At 44.5% G+C, this 15,360-nt stretch overlaps 1 protein-coding gene across 8 annotated transcripts in view; it reads left to right on the top strand.

Moving 5' to 3' along the window:
* The window catches only part of KCTD1 (potassium channel tetramerization domain containing 1), a 96,908-nt gene that overhangs the window by 41,965 nt on the left and 39,583 nt on the right, over positions 1-15,360 (top strand). For 2 of the 8 annotated variants that reach the window (XM_001231830.7, XM_046936106.1), the window contains exon 1: positions 5,357-5,440. The exons of 2 other annotated variants lie outside the window; for them this stretch is intronic. The gene's annotated coding sequence lies outside the window, so the exon portion shown is untranslated. Of the gene's footprint in view, positions 1-5,356; positions 11,837-15,360 lie in introns of those variants that run through there. 4 more of the 8 variants (XM_015277999.4, XM_046936096.1, XM_004939811.5 and 1 more) reach the window with 2 other exon arrangements.

The following is a 15,360-nucleotide window of genomic DNA, read 5'->3' as shown; positions in this document are numbered from 1 at the left end:
TTCTCCTACTGTTTATAGAAAACAAAAAGCTCCAAAGCAAACACACGGTCTGAAAACTTTTTACTCACTTCAGTGGCAATGGTGTGATATAGTTGTTACCTGAGAGGGGGAGGAGAGCAGAGGTGAGTGCTCCAACCTATTCAGGAGTAAGCAAGTGGAGTTAAGCAATGGGTCCAGCTGTGCTGTGGGACAGAATCTGGGGGCAAGGGAAAGAGCTGGAAATAGAGAATAAGGATGAGAAGGGAAGCAAGGTGAGAAGCTGTTACCAACTACCTTATTGTAACCCACCAGTTATGGACTAGATTTCATTTCTGTATGTCAGTGCATGTCTGCTGGGTCTGTTGGATGGGTTCAAAAGGTGTTAAATATTGTCTCCGAACTGGGGCTAGAACTAGAGGAGGAAATTAGGATTAAAAAATTTGTCCTTCCTAATACTAAACAACATGTGTAGAGGGCACTGAAGCAAGATTTGATCAAGGAAAAGATAGAGCCAGGGGAGTGGCAAAGAAGAATGGTTTGCTTTAGTTAAAGTAGAAATGCTAGAGGAAAATGTAGAAGTAGGGTAGAGGGGGAAAAATCTTGGTTTTCTTCAACTTCCAATTCAGTTACAAGAAGCTGAGTGTGACTTAAATTAAGTTCACTGTATTATTGCCTCTTATGGAAATCAAAACCTAAAGATTTTTTTTCCTTAACTTTAAAAAATGTCACGTTTAAACTAGTGGTTGCCTTTAGAGTTCTGTTTCAGAATAAGTCCTGATTCTTGGGTACGTATCCCAAAAGAGATCCGCTGTCAGCACTGTGGTAACACGGCGTACAAGCATTGTGCTTGCTTTTATTCCTAATGGCCAATAAACTATTTTCCTCAAGCTCCTTGAAATGCTCCTTGTAAACTCAAGTACTCAAGTGTCCAGATCAGTTCCTCATTCACATCTTATTAAAGCTCAGTGAGGAAGTTGGGCAAACAGGGTTTTGATTAAAGCACTGTATAAACTGGTGGTGTACCCCATTAATCTTTAAGCTTCTTCATATAATTCCTCAAGAGACCCCCCAATGGGTTTTCTCTTCTGAAGAAAGCTTTCCCCCATCCATACTGGTTCCTGCAATGAGGTGGGAGCACGCAGGTCCTCACAGGGACGCAAAGACAGGATGCAACATATAGGCTGTGGCCTCGCTTCTCCTGTGCTTATGTGGCTCGTGGTTTGCTAATGAAATGCTAGCATTGTTCAGTCCCTGCAATGAATGGCGATCTGCATCCAAAATTACTTGTGTATACTGCTCTATTCTGTATGTTAATGCCCACATTCTCATTGCGCAGTCACTTCATGTTATATATCACAGCTTTAAATGCTTCAGTGGTGTGCTTAATCAAAACGTGTTGGTTTTGCCCCTAAAGAAACAATTGCAGGGTCCTAGCTCCGAGAAGGCAGGAATTTCTTGTTGGTTCTGTTGGTGGATAGCTGGATGCTGGCTGTCAGCAAGTAATTCTTTAGAACTAGTTAAGCTGCTATATCATACAGCAGTCCGTTTTTCTTAAACCTATTTTTCTTAAATATTTATACAGTCTCTTTTCAGATCTCTCTTCTATCAAGTTTCTGCTTGTGCATCTCAATGAGTAGAAGACCTCAGAACAGTATTTACAGCATCTGCTTCTGCACTTTATAGGTGTAACTGTAACAAGATACATAATCATGTGCTCTATTATACCCTTATTCAAGGAGAGGTGTTTATGTGCTCTGCTTATGGTTAGCCATGGCAGGCAGATGCCTTGAACACTGCTGCAAGTCAGCTGCATTGTTTCGAAGGCATTGTTGAATATGCTGGTTTTGTTGTGCAATTTGAATAAAAGCTGTGTCTTTTGCTGTGGGGAAAATGAAGCCCACAAGAAATAGGCATCACAACACAGAACCTCCCAGGAGCCAGTGGGACCATCCCCTAGGCGTGGGGTTGTGCTTCAGGATCTAGGGATGGAAGTGCTGGAGGTGACTGAGAAAGCTGATAAGAGATGTTAATCAGCATCACCAGCAATTTTAGCCCAAAGCAGGGTGGGGAAGGAAGTCCTCAACCATAGCAATGGGAAGTTGTTAGCCGTTCTCTGCCCTCCTGAGGCCCCAGCGGGAGCAGTGCATTCAGGCCTGGGGCCCCCAGCACAAGAAGGACGTGGAGCTGTTGAAGTGTGTCCAGAGGAGCACCAGGGCCATGAAGATCATCAAAGGGATGGAGCACCTCTTCTATGAATAAAAGCTGAGGGAGCTGCACTTGTTCAGCTTGCACAAAAGAAGGCTTCAAGGATTCCTCATTGCAGCTTTCCAGTACATGAAGGGAACTTTTAAACAAGAGGGAGTCCAGCTTCTTATATGGTTTGAAAATGATAGGACAGGGGGAATGGCTTTCAGCTAGAAGAGGGGAGATTTAGGTTACATGTTAAGTACAAATTCTTTACTCGGAGGGTGGTAAGGTATGGGCTGGTGGGTGGCAGCCCTGCCCATGGAGGAGGGAGAAACTGGATGGGTCCCTTCCAAACCAAACCTTTCTATGACTCTTAAGGCAGTTTTCTTGTGACTTACGTGAAAGGTAGCGGTCTCAATTGGGATCCTAGTGGTTGAGTGTCCTTCCTCCTGGCAGAGGAGTCCAGCACAAATGACACTAATTGTCACCCTTGCTGGCAGTGAGGCTGGGAGTAGGAGCTACCTCTGTCACCAGCGGTGAGCTCCCCTGTGGTGAGCTGGCTGTGGCTCTGCCCCCGCCACGCTGCCATCCAGGTGGCCTGCTGGGCTAGGAGCAGGATGTGAGCTAAAAGCAGTGGGCTCCTGCACCAATTTAAGTGGAAAAGCAAGACTAATGACCAAATTTGTTGTCTTCATGGTTTTTATTTGCCACGAAAAATAGCTGTTTGCTTCTCTATCCTCCTGGCTGTACCATCTCCTCAATATAACTTCTCTGACTTTTACTGATGGCTTCTTGTGCCTAATCATTTCTTAATGAAGCAGGGGGCTATACTTTATTCTGTCCTGCACAGGTTTCTTTTTGTCACTCATTCTTGTTTTCCTTCCACTCTGTTTCCACTCCAGGCAAAAATTATTTCCAGCTGAGAAGGGCTGGATGCGTGTCATTCCGCAGCAGTTGTAAACGGCCCCACAGTTTTGCTTGCAAACATCAGAACTCATTTTGCCTCTGTGCACATCTTGTTTTCTCACCTTGTTTGCACGTGAGGGAGGTAATTCAGGGCCAGACCCTGGGCTGGCTGTCCCAGCGCTCCCATCCCCAGGCCAGCGACCAGGAGCAGGTGTCTGTGGAGACTGGGAAATGGGCAAGGTGGGCATGCTTGTGATGGTCGCAGGTGCTTCTCATGTGGGTGCTATAAAAACACCAATTTCCCTCTGAGGTATAAATGACATTCGCGATGAAAAGATCAGATATCAACACAATAGTGTTCAGTCTGTGGGATGAACGGACCCCTTTGCATTTTCTTCACAATCTGTTTGGATGGGAGTGTTGATTACAGACAAGGTAAACTTGTTTGTGCTTTGTTCATTAATAACAAACTATAAACTGGCCTGCCTCCCCTCCCCACAGGCAAGACACTTGAAGAGATGCCAGACAATTAAACTACTTAAGGTGGTAATTACAGTCAAATATACAACAAAAATAAAATCACTGCACAGGGTTTTTTTTTGTTTTTTTGTTTTTTATGCTGGTTTTGTTCTCTCCATTTATTAAACCACAACTCTTGCCTCACGACTGAACAGGAATGTCTCAGTCGGTGGTACCAACTGACCGAAGTCCAGAGAAGCTGTGGTGCCCCATCCCTGGAGGTGCTCAAGGCCAGGTTGGATGGGGCCCTGGGCAGCTGAGCTGCTGGGTGGCAGCCCTGCCCACGGCACGGGATGGGACTGGGAGGACTTTAAGGTCCCTTTCAACCCAGACCATTCTATGGAGGTTCCTAAAGTGCGCAACAAACTTACTTGGGTTCAGCTGGGCATTTAGCAACCTCATTGATGTTCTTATGGCAAATTCTTCACAGCACTGAAATTCTGCATGTTTGAGGCATCGCGTTCAGTTTATAGGGCTGGCACCTCCCTGACTCTTAGCAGGGGTGTGATACCAATGGTCACCTGAAACTTCTCCTTTCTCACTTTCTTGATTCCTGTTGCACATGGCAGAGCGTTCCTCAATCTGCTGTGATGCTGAGGAAGGGAAGGCTGAATTAGGCTGAGTCACTTAATCCTGACTTAGCTTCAAATATTTACCTGTTCCTGGTGCATTTTAAAATTCCAAAGTAAGTGTCCACAAGCCTGACTTGCTGTAAGCCTGTTTAATGAGCTGGCATCCTGCAGCACTGTGTGCACCAGTTCAACATATTTCAGTGAAATTCTTAGTAACTTCAGTATTCCAGATAAAGTGCACTTTAAAAAGAAAGAAATGGAGCTGTAATGAGATCCAGCTGGTGTACATAAACCTTTCACATTGCATTACATAATTAAGTTGGTAAGTAATGTATGGGGGAAAGTTCTTGTTGCTTATTCTTTTGTACTGGAGTTTTACAAGGCTGTATAAATACTGTAAGTATTTAATGGGGGAAAAGCAGGATTAAAAGCGAACGGCAGAAGATGGATGGTACGACAACATCATAAAACAAGCGAGCAGTATTACCCTTGTGGTATTTGGTATTAAATAACTGAAACTTGGCAGTGTGCTGTGCATTGACATTGCTCTCATCAGATCATTTTCTAATTGATCGCTTTGGTTAACATGATTGCTTTAAAGGTAAATTGGTTTATGCTGAACAGTACCAGAGCGCAAATTCCCTCTGGTTTTGGCCAGCCTTTTTTATTCAGTGAAATCTACACCGCTGTGGTATTCAAAGCAGGGTATGAGCTCCTGGGCTCCTTACCATAACTTAACAACCCATTCTGCTTTTAACAAACCGTAATTACAGAAACATAAACTACATCTTCATTTATTTCGACTGTAGAGCATGGGAGAGGAATGTGGGAAGGAATTCTTTGTACCACTGTGAATTTAGTTGCCTACCTTGCAGTTGTTTCATAAACATCCTCGAAAGCTTCTGAAAATACTGAATGTGGAATGTGCCAAAAATGGTTAAAACTCCAGACTCTGTCCTCTGGCAGGCAAGCCCTGGCAAATCTTAGCTTGATGCTGCTGCCCTCGGCTGCCCTCCTTTGCAGAAGGCTTTTGTTCCCTTGCAGAGTCAGCAGAAGGCACCTGGGCTTCAGCAGCAGCACCAAGCCCTGGTCAGCAGATTTCGTGGGGCTGCCACTGTCACCGGGGATGGGCACTGCACTGCCCGGCTGGTGACGGGGCATGCACGAGGCACGGGCACGTGGTCAGCTCTGCCGGCACTGCCCCAGGGCAGTGACCCCAGGGAGAGGAGCGGTGAGAAGGAGCTGTCCCAAATTGCACAGCTGTTTGCTGAGTGACGGTGAGTCGGAGCCCTCAGCTATCCTCATTTAAAAAGGGTGGTCAGGTATGTATCGTAGCAAATTTAAAGCTTAGGCTGGTTGTTCTGGTGAGAAGTCTAATTTACCGTAATTGCCTTTTTTTTTTAATAATGAGCCGATCCATTTGGGATGTCTCAATAACCATTACCTAGTTAAGATGATGGCTTAATTTGGAGCTGCTGTTACGAGTGTGGGCACGCTGGCCTCGAGCTGCTCGGTCTGGGTGCTGCGGTGTGATGCTTCAAGGCTGCAGAGATTGACTTTTGAACTGTACAAAAACTTTCACTGACTTGCACGGGAGCTGTTCAATGAGAGGTGAAAGGAGCACTCAGGATATGAGTGAATACAAATATCTTCTGGTTTTGTGGGTTTGTAAGTTCCCATAAATCAGTCAGCGAGTTCCCAGTTGTGACAACCGCATGTCCCGTGCTCGGGCACTGCAGCTGCCACAAACCCCAGCAAAGGCTGCAGTCAGCCCATAAGGAGCAGCAAGGCAGACGAGTGGCATTTAAAACACAGGGCACAGTCTGGCAGATTTCTGCCTTGGTTTTTTTTCAGACTGTCAGTGCACCAGCAGACTCTTAGAACCACCCTCCCTTTCCTCCGTGTCCCCCACCTTGCTACTTTTATCAAGCAACGGAAATCCATGGAGGGATTTTCTAGGAGAAGTGAGATGAAAGCTTTTATGGGCTTGTTTGTAAGGATTTCGTAGAATCACAGAATGGCTTCGGTTGGAAGGGGCCTGAAGGATCATCCAATTCCAACCTCCTGCTGTGGGCAGGCAGTAGATCAGACTCAGTATTTTGTACTGCTTGTTCTAAGGAAATGCTTGTGTTAATGAGCACTCATCGTGAAACATGGGAAAGAAATTGGTTAGAAGAGGAAGCGGGACGATCCATGAGTCCCCACTTTCCTCTGTCTTTACAGGAGCTAGGGTCCATATGGGGCAGCAGCCAGTCCGGCTGCTTCCTGACCTGCCCAGTGGGATCCCCATCCAGGGACCCGGGCCTACCCTGCTTGGCTCAAGACTGGGGAGATTGCAGCACAAACGAGGCGCTTTGTTTCACATCGTGGATGCACCGATTAAACCTCGTAGTTAGGAGACTGGGCATACTGATGTTCTCTCCCTCTTTTGCATTGCACAACAGTACAGACACCCAGACATCTGCGAGCTAGCAGATTTGATCTGTGTTCCTAAGGATTATGAAATTCTGGTTGTATATAAATTTGCTGTCTGAAGCATGATTTATGAAGGGTGCCTTGCCTCTTGTAACTAGCATTATCTCCCTTTCTTTAGGTTTGCGAGGCAGATGTTCTGACTTCTCCAGTATGCTGTCCATAATGTGGTTTTTCCTCATCTTCTGTGCTGCCTACTTACTTTCTGAAGCTGTTCAGCTGATAAGCAAAAAACTTTATCTTCCTTAGCATTTGGGCCTGGTGCTGGCTGGATTACCAAAAATGCAAAGCAAGGCGTGCATTTGTTTTGCACTGTTCAGGAGCTATCTAAAATACTTGGAAGCATGTGGTGGTTCTTATTTTTGTTCCATTTCCTCAATCCTCTGTTATAAGTGCACTTTCTCTTGCTAATCTGCTGTCTGAAATACTCTTTGTTCGGGAAACGAAGTCTATTTCTGTTGTAATCAGGGCTAAGAATTCAGCTGCAGGGTCACTCTGGTACTGCAGAGTTCACTGACCACGTTTTGCTGCTGGCAGTCCCAGCTTTGGTCCCTTTACACAGATCAATGCCAGGCTAACCCCATTTATTGCTACTACTGAATCAAAGCTCTGCTGCTTCTACTTAATTTAGCTCAAAATAGACATAATGCAAACAAGCGTCAGCATGGCAAAAGAGCGAGAAGAAGGGGAGGAAGAAAAAAGGTGTGTTTGGGTTTTGGTTTGTTGGTTTGTTTTTTTTTTGAATTGAAGATACCAAATGGTGCCAGGATTCAGATGGGAGGAATTAGTTTGCACTGTGTTATTGGACTCTTTATAAAAAATAATAGTCATCGTTGATTCTGATCTGTGCGGTAGGGTTTATCTGTCTGTCTGTCTGTCTGTCTTCCATTTCCTTTTTGTGTTCAAGATCTCTTCTAATATAACAGCTACTGCTTCAGCTTAGGCACACATTCTGATTTCTTCTGGGTTTTGTAGTCCCACCGATGTCACCCCAGTTTGCGTTGTCTTGGTCATGTGAGGTGAGCCTCCATCCTTACTACTGGGTACCCATCACCAATTACCTCTGCTTCAGCCTCATGGAAACTTGCAGACTGGCTTGTGGTCAGGTGAAGTTCCTGCTGGCAGGAGCGCTGTTCTTTGTGAAGCTAACCGATGTTGAGCCTTTTGTAAGGTCCGTCACGGTGAGGTGGGTTACAAGGCCTTGTTTAAGTGAACGGGGCAGGTAACACTGCTGTGGCTATCATGCTTTGTGACTGCACTGTATTTTTTTTCTGTAGCTGTGGCACACCTCTATCTGAGAAAACATCGGGCTCCTGAGGATGTTACTTGGAGCTGAGATGACAGGACCTTTATGGCGTGGTTGGCAACCCGCCACTGTTTCCAGCTAGGACTGGATTTATAAATTCCACTGCCACACCTCATTCCACACAGCTTTCAAATATGTGCAGTAAGGCACACACATACCCTCACTGCTTGTTGTCTCCTGGGCTGCAGCCCTGTTCCCTCTGCAGGGCAGCATGGATGGAAATCCCGAGATTTAGTGTTTCTGATAAACATGAAGAGATCCCATCCTTCCACTCCGCTCCTTCCCCTAACTCATCCCCTTCAGTTCTGCAGCTCCAGGGCACCGCTCAGCAGAAATCAAGTGTTCAGTGTGTGTATGTCTATAATGGGATTTAAGATGACAGCCATGAGACAAATCCATCGTTTAGGAATTGTTGAAGTTAATTTCTGCCCCCTCTGCTACATGCTCATCACAGGTCTTCTGAAACTTTCCCTCTTTGCTCCAAGTGCTCTTATTTTGTCATTACAATTCAGCTGTTCCTGAAGGCAAGCTTTTGTTCCGTGGAAGAGACCAAAGCAAAGCTTAAATGTTTTTTGTGTTTCACCACCCTTCTCCACACTCTCGCAAATTAAATGCCTCCTCCTCCAGCCTACCCTTTTCTCTTCTGGCAGGGCTCTGTTGCCCCAACAAGGGAAGCTTTGTCTCCCCTCTCCCACTCCCAGCACACGCTTGGCTTCCCCATTGCCTTCTGTTTTTGCCTCTTGGAGACTCTGCAGCCTCCCTGCTTTCCTGCCTGGTATGATGGGACAGAGCTGCAGGTGTCCTGTGCCACGTCCCTGAACACAGGGTGGGCAGCGCATCAAGTCCTAGGCTTTCTGGCCTTTTCCCCAAGCTTACCCACTTTCAGAGAAAGTCCTTTGCAGGATTATCCTCCAGATTCAATCTGGATTTGCTCTTTCAACACCCTGAGATGTATCACTGTGTGACTGTCCCTTCGTGAGCTGTTAAGTCTTCCTCGCGTGATGCTTCCTTCCATTCCTCATATGTCCATTGGAAGCTAGTGGTTTTGTTTTGATTTTTATTCACATTAAGGCAGTAGTTTTGTGAAGAACAGCCTAAGTGTTGGCAGTCCGCTGCATGGTGCATTTGACTAGCATTCTCCACAGCATGCAGTGTCTCATTCCCTGTGTGCCTGGGAGAAGCCTCCAGTGGTGTCTCCTTGATAAATAAGAGACAGGGTCTCAAAATCATTGTTTGTTGTGTGGTTTGCTTTTTCTTCTTCTTTTCTTTTTTTTCTTTTTGTGTTTTTGTTTGTTTTGGTTTTGGTTGTTTGTTTTGTTTCAGGTAGAGGTAGGATTCCGTTCCTGCCTACTTTGTGTAGAAAATATTTTTTAACCTAGTTTTTTTTCCTTGGAAGTCAAACTCATTTTGCTGCATTAAGTCATTTAGATTTGATTGGAAATCAAATAAATTTTGATGCATTAGGGCTGCTCTGAAAGTAATGCCTCCTATTTTATGTTGGCCTGTGACATCTGAGGCGGATGTTGGTGCTATGGCAGATGTTGAACCTTCTCACCAATATCCCAATATCCACGTAATGAGTGTTGCTACCATGTGACAAATGGCAGCAGAGGAGGAATCTGACAAATTGATGTCTGATATGGAAGTGCGTATGAAGCAATGGTGCGTCACTGAATTCCTCTGTGTGGAGAAAATGGTACCAGATCTTAAGTTATCGTGTCTTCTAAGCACACCATTATTATATACTCAAACTTTTATCCTAAATATTTTTAGATAGACCCGGTCCTTGTGGCTTGATCCTTCTCTGAAGTATTTTGTGTGTGTGTGTATTGCAGAAGCCAGGTGTAGTTCAGAGTGGTTTATTTTGGACCTGAGCTATTTATAGAGGGTGCGTCCCCTTGTTAGCATGGTCTTACTAGTTTGTACCACTGGTTATTACCACTCAAGATGCTCATTGGAGTTGATTTCTGTGGCTCTTGTTAGGTGAAGTCTTCCCCCCACAGAGGTAAAAGATTTCTTCAGGTGTTGTTTTGAATGAGAACAATTTCACATTAAGCTTACTGCCTCAGCAGTGTTTAAATTAGGCTAACTAACCTCTTGGCAATGGCCAACTTCTCCAAGAACTCAGTTACAGAATAACCTACCAAAAAGAGAAATTTAATACCTGAACTCCTTCCACATGGGGTTGGTCCAGTTCTTGCCAGTGGCAGTGCATGCCCTTAGGTTGTCTGATGTAGCTTCTGTATGTTTTAAAAATGAAGCAACTTTGTGTAATACAAGCTTGGCTTTTATTTTCTTGGTAAAGCTGCCTGTTGCCCTTTTTCTTTCTAGCTGTCCCAGAATCATCTTGTTTGGTCATTCGGAAGAATACAGAAATACTGCTGGCTTCTATGTTACAGTATACCTATCTTTAGCATGAGTTTGATGATGTGTCTTTATTTTTTTCTTGGCAGTTTGAAATGCATGTTGTGTGTTAGAGAAATTAAAAACCATTAGCTAGAGAAAGTTAAGGTAGGTAGTTTTTTGCTGAGGGACAGACATGGTCTTTAATGCTTCTTTAGACATATTCATTTCTTTTTGTTGTCCAAGCACTGGCACTTCGTGTGTTTAGTAATAACCAAAGCCCAAAACCAGACTCAGAAACAGCCGATGCAAAGTTAATGAATATTATATGACACTTTTCCTGATATTCTGAGGGGGTGTGTGTGGTCTATTGCAGTGTCAGACCAAGCAGAAGTCTTTTAATATGAAATTGCGAGTTTGCTGAGCTAGTTAGCAGAAACCCTTCTGTCTAAAACTAGTTAGCCAGCTGCTGCTTCATGAAGTTGGCGATAGCAGTGATGGCTTCAGCATGCATACGGCTCATGGTTATATAGATTTGTGGTTAATCCACCCTTGTGGGCAAAAAACGCTAAAATTAGCTGGCAAATGGGTGTTTTTATTGTGTGAGCTACTACGACTACTTGGAGGAATCCCTACAGGTCTGAAAACAATAATAATCAAAATTGTATTTCTTAGCCTTGGATCCAAAAGTATCTTTTACACATAATGGAATCAAATGAACCAAATCTAAAGTATGCTTTGTTCCTATGCCATATGTTCGCCGTCTTGCCAAGCACGCTTCTCTCCTCCTAGAGCAGGATCCTGTGTTCGCCTCTCCTCAAATCCTGCCCTTCATATCATGCAAAAAAGTCACTGCTTGACCTGACAGTTGTGTGGATACCATTCCTTTTCTCTTTTCGTCTCTAAGTGTTTTCCCAGTGTTTAAGAAAACTTCAAAACAAAACGAAACAAAAAAAACAGAGAAGAGGTAAAAGCAAACTAAAAAGTACTGCATTAATGAAGCCTTTTAAGTTTAATTGAGGACTTCAGCCCCTTTCCACTAGCTGCCTCAAAGCGTACCTCCTTCTATGATGGCTTTAACATCCAAAGAGCATCAGTGTTTTGGTATGGAGCAGGGGTAGGAAAGTGTCTGGGTGGCCGAGGGCTGTTTACTCAGCTCCTGTATGCAGTGGTGTGTCCATAGCCTGCTAGAATTGCTCTTGGGATACCTCAACCATCTTGTGTCACTTTGCGTATGTGCCTTCAACATAAGCCTGATTCCCCTCCCAGCACCTGTATGTTGTTATGCTGCCTGTCCCAAGGTATTAAGTAACCTACATGCGTTTTGAAACAGCTAATGATAAATAAGGCGATTTCTCTCACGATAGTGCTTGGACTTTTTCATTCTCCTGCTTATTATGAAATATGTAGGCTGATAATTTTAATGAGAGTTACAAGAGGAGAGAGAAACTTTTAGCCAGCCCTGGAAATGCATGGGATCATTTTAGAGCTGAGTAAGCTCTCCTTATTGCAATCTGCATTAACCAGGACTTCCGAAAAGCCTGTTGTTTCAGTAAGTTTGGTCTTTATCACTTCCTTCACCCTCTTGGTGGTCTCTGTCACTCTGACAGGTTTTCAGTAGAGCGTCTTTGTTTTGAGATGGCACCACTGCTTTGCTTAGGTCAGCACTGGGAGGGGAAATGGGCGATAGAGAGGAGGAAAAGCCTGTGACAACCGAGGACTCCTGAAGGCCGATCCTTTTTGGCTATGATGTTGCATTTCATCCTCGCTGGAGTGTAGGATGTATAATTTAGCATTGCAGTTTTCCACGGTATTTCTAATTCTGTACCAGCTTGAACTCTAACTGTCAAACTTGCAATTTTGTTAACATCTTAATTGTAAATTAGATAATTACAAAGGTATTGTCTTAAAGCTCTTCTGTGTCTTCTTTTCCTGCTGTGAGGTTATAGATGGAGCTATCTGTCTGTTATATTGTCTAGTCTCGTAATTACTGAGTGGACACAGTGCCTTCAAAATTACAATTCAGGCTGAGAATATTTTATTATTTGTTGCTGCAAGAAACATCTGGAGAGTGCTTAGAGCTCAAGTGCATTACAGCGTTTCAGAGACACAGTTTTATTGGATTCTTAGGATTTGTCCCTTTCATATGGCAGGAAGAGCTAACAGAGACGCTTTTTTTTTCTCTTAAGGTGATTCCAGATATAAAATTATTTGGGCTATGTGAAGGTGGTTCTTTCTGTTGGCTGCTCGTTCAGTCTGAAGTAGATAATGTTCTACTGATATGTCCAAAAATGCGTCTTCTCCATATGGGTCAGTATTATCTCTTTCTGCTCCCAGGCAAATTAATAAAACAAATTTTAAAAGTGCAAAGGAAAGCAGGCGGCTGGCTGATTCAAAGGGTGAGGCTATGTTTTTCATCACCACCCTTTCAAAGCCTCTCTGAATCAAAAGAACCATTGGATTGCGAAGGCAAGACCTATGCCACACCAGAAGCTCCCAGTTCAGCAATTTTCCCAGGGTAAAATTATAACTCATGTTTCCTCAGCACAGGCTGTAACTGGCAGCGTTCCTTCTACTTCTAAGGGTGAAATTGCTGGGGGGAGAACAGACATCTAATGTGCCTCTGGAAGTTTTACAATGGGTGTTAGCCTGGCTTTGTGAAAAGGGAGACGTTCCTCTGGAACATACCCAAGGGCAGGTGCTATTCAAACTGTAGTGTAAATTAACTTTAAATAAAGTAGTGTGGGCTTATTTCTGTTGGGGTTGCGAGTCAAATTTGCAGAAAAGGCCCATTTTTCAAATTCTGACAGTTAATGACAATCTTCCAGTTATCCCACTGTAGTCTGCATTCTTACGAGTCTTTAAAATCTTCAGATATGACTGCAGTTCAAGATGTTAATCTTTGTTCATGTGCTGCTGATAGGATCTTAACTCACAAACAAAACAGCCGTGTTTTAGCAATGCTTGTATTTTGGTGTTTCTTCTTACCAGGAGGTTATTGGACAAATTGCAGACTCATGAAGGATGTAGCCAGTTGGTTTTTCTCCCTTTTTGACACCATCTTTAAGGAGCTGTTTAACTTTGCATTCAAATGTACCTGCATGGTCCTGGCAAAGAGAAGCTCTTCCCTTTTTAAACTCAGGAAGGAGCGTTGTGTTGCTTGTGTGGTTTTTTTTTCCCCTCTTGTGTTTTTCATATGTAAAGATTCTCACAGAATGTGCTCAGAGTGCCTGCTGGAAGTGGATGAAGGACCTGAGTGAGAAGTATGAGTGACTTATTTAGTCAGCTTAACCTACAGTGTCCACCTGGGAGGAGTGGATGGCAGATTCCTGTGTTCAGAGCTGCTCCTTCCCACCTCCATTCCTGGCCTGAACTCTGCGTACCACTCAGGGCCAAGGTGGCTGTGGTAGAGCATCGGTACAGCAGGAGCTGTTGGCTGCTTTATGCTGGGCTATTCCCAGCCTGGGGACAGCTGCCCAGGTGGCTGTCTTTTCTAGGGAGGAGGTGGGGGCACCAGTGGAGTCCCAGGGCAGGTATCTTGTCTGCGAAGGCACTGGCAGACCACACCTCATGCAGCCAGGATGAGGTGGTCCATGGCGTTTGGATCAAGGCTGCTGCTGGAACAGCTAAGGCCTTGTGTGAAGGAGAACTGGTCTGTCATCTGCCCTCTGCCAGAAGGCAAAACTTCTTTGTGTGCTTGCTTTCATACAGTTATGGGTAAATTCACCCTCTTTCTGCTACCTGAGGTTTGATAGAGGTAAGAGAAATGAGTGACCTATTTTCCAGCTTTAAAGGAAAATAAATGAAGTTGTCCTCAGGGCAGTGGAAGCAAAGGCTTTTGTATCAGCTGGAGTGTTGTGGGCAGGGCTGCCAGACTGTGCAAGGCTCCTCAGACCTGGCAGCCTCTTTCTCAGGGACTCCTCATCTCTGTGTTTCCTTTTATTAGTATGAACAAATAAAAATGATGGCATGGATGTGTCCAAGATAACTGTAGACTCTCTCCACTGAGGCTGAGAAATCTGTTGGCAATTGGTGTCTTGTAGCAGTTCCTGCAGTACCTGGCAGGATCCACTTTCTGTCTGTGAGAACAAAAGCATGAGAGGAGGTGCCTGGCTATGTATTTGGAGCTGAGCACGTGTAGTAGGAGGAGGCTCAGGCTGGGGAGCTGCTCTTCCTTTTGGTCACTCCTAAATCAATGTTACTGTCAGTTTGAGTGGAAACTGATGAAGAGCAAATCAGTACCTAGTGGAACAAATGGTCTAAAATTGCAGGCATTTGTCCCACTCCTGTTGTAGGACACCATTAGAGGTGGTACAGCAGGTCTGTTGGCCTTCGGTCTGGTGCTCTCCTTCATCCTCCCGAAGGGTTGCGGGATGGTTTTGCTGGCCGCGTTCTGGGTTATGCACCCTGTGATTATACAGTGTTGGGTGGGCAGCTGTGTGCTGTGTAGTAATTGAGAGCTGCTTTCAAATCCGGTTTTGCTTGTAAATTAAATTGCCACTTTTCCCAAGTGAGAATCCAACCAGTCTGAAGACCATAGACGTCTGCTTCCATTACAGAAAGCAAAGTGGCTAGTGGCTGTGTGCTGGAGGAGGTGATGAACCTGGGCTTGACCCCCAAGTTTAACATGGATTTTATTTTAATAGTGTGTTGGGTTGCATATATGCAGAAGATCCAGTTTGAGTTATGGGCTTAAGTCAAGTCCTGCATCAGCCACATTTACCACTGGCTTGATCAATGTTTAGAGGGTGCACATGGCAAGAAGAGGGTACAGCATGCAGAATTATAGAGCTTTACTTACGTTGCTTGAATTTAATAAGCGAAAGTATTTGGTCTGGCCTCAGTTACGCTTACCCAAACAAACAAGGGGCTGAGTTAATCTTCCATAAAGAGTGCAAACTATAGAATATCTTGAGGGGCAGTAGTAAACCTTTGCATGCAGTTTCAAGACCTAGGGGAATCTTCAGAAAAGTTTTGGGGCACTTGCAGAGAGAAGTCCTGTCTCTGTAAACTTGGCTTTTTCTTGATTTTGGATTTGCCTTTGCTGCAGTGATGGTATAAGCATAGCTGCTGTCC

This window comes from Gallus gallus, chromosome 2 (genome assembly GCF_016699485.2).
Source record: "Gallus gallus isolate bGalGal1 chromosome 2, bGalGal1.mat.broiler.GRCg7b, whole genome shotgun sequence".
Classification (NCBI taxonomy): Eukaryota; Metazoa; Chordata; class Aves; order Galliformes; family Phasianidae; genus Gallus; species Gallus gallus.
The sequence above is the reverse complement of the archived record's forward strand: the minus strand, read 5'-3'. Positions and strand labels throughout refer to the sequence as shown.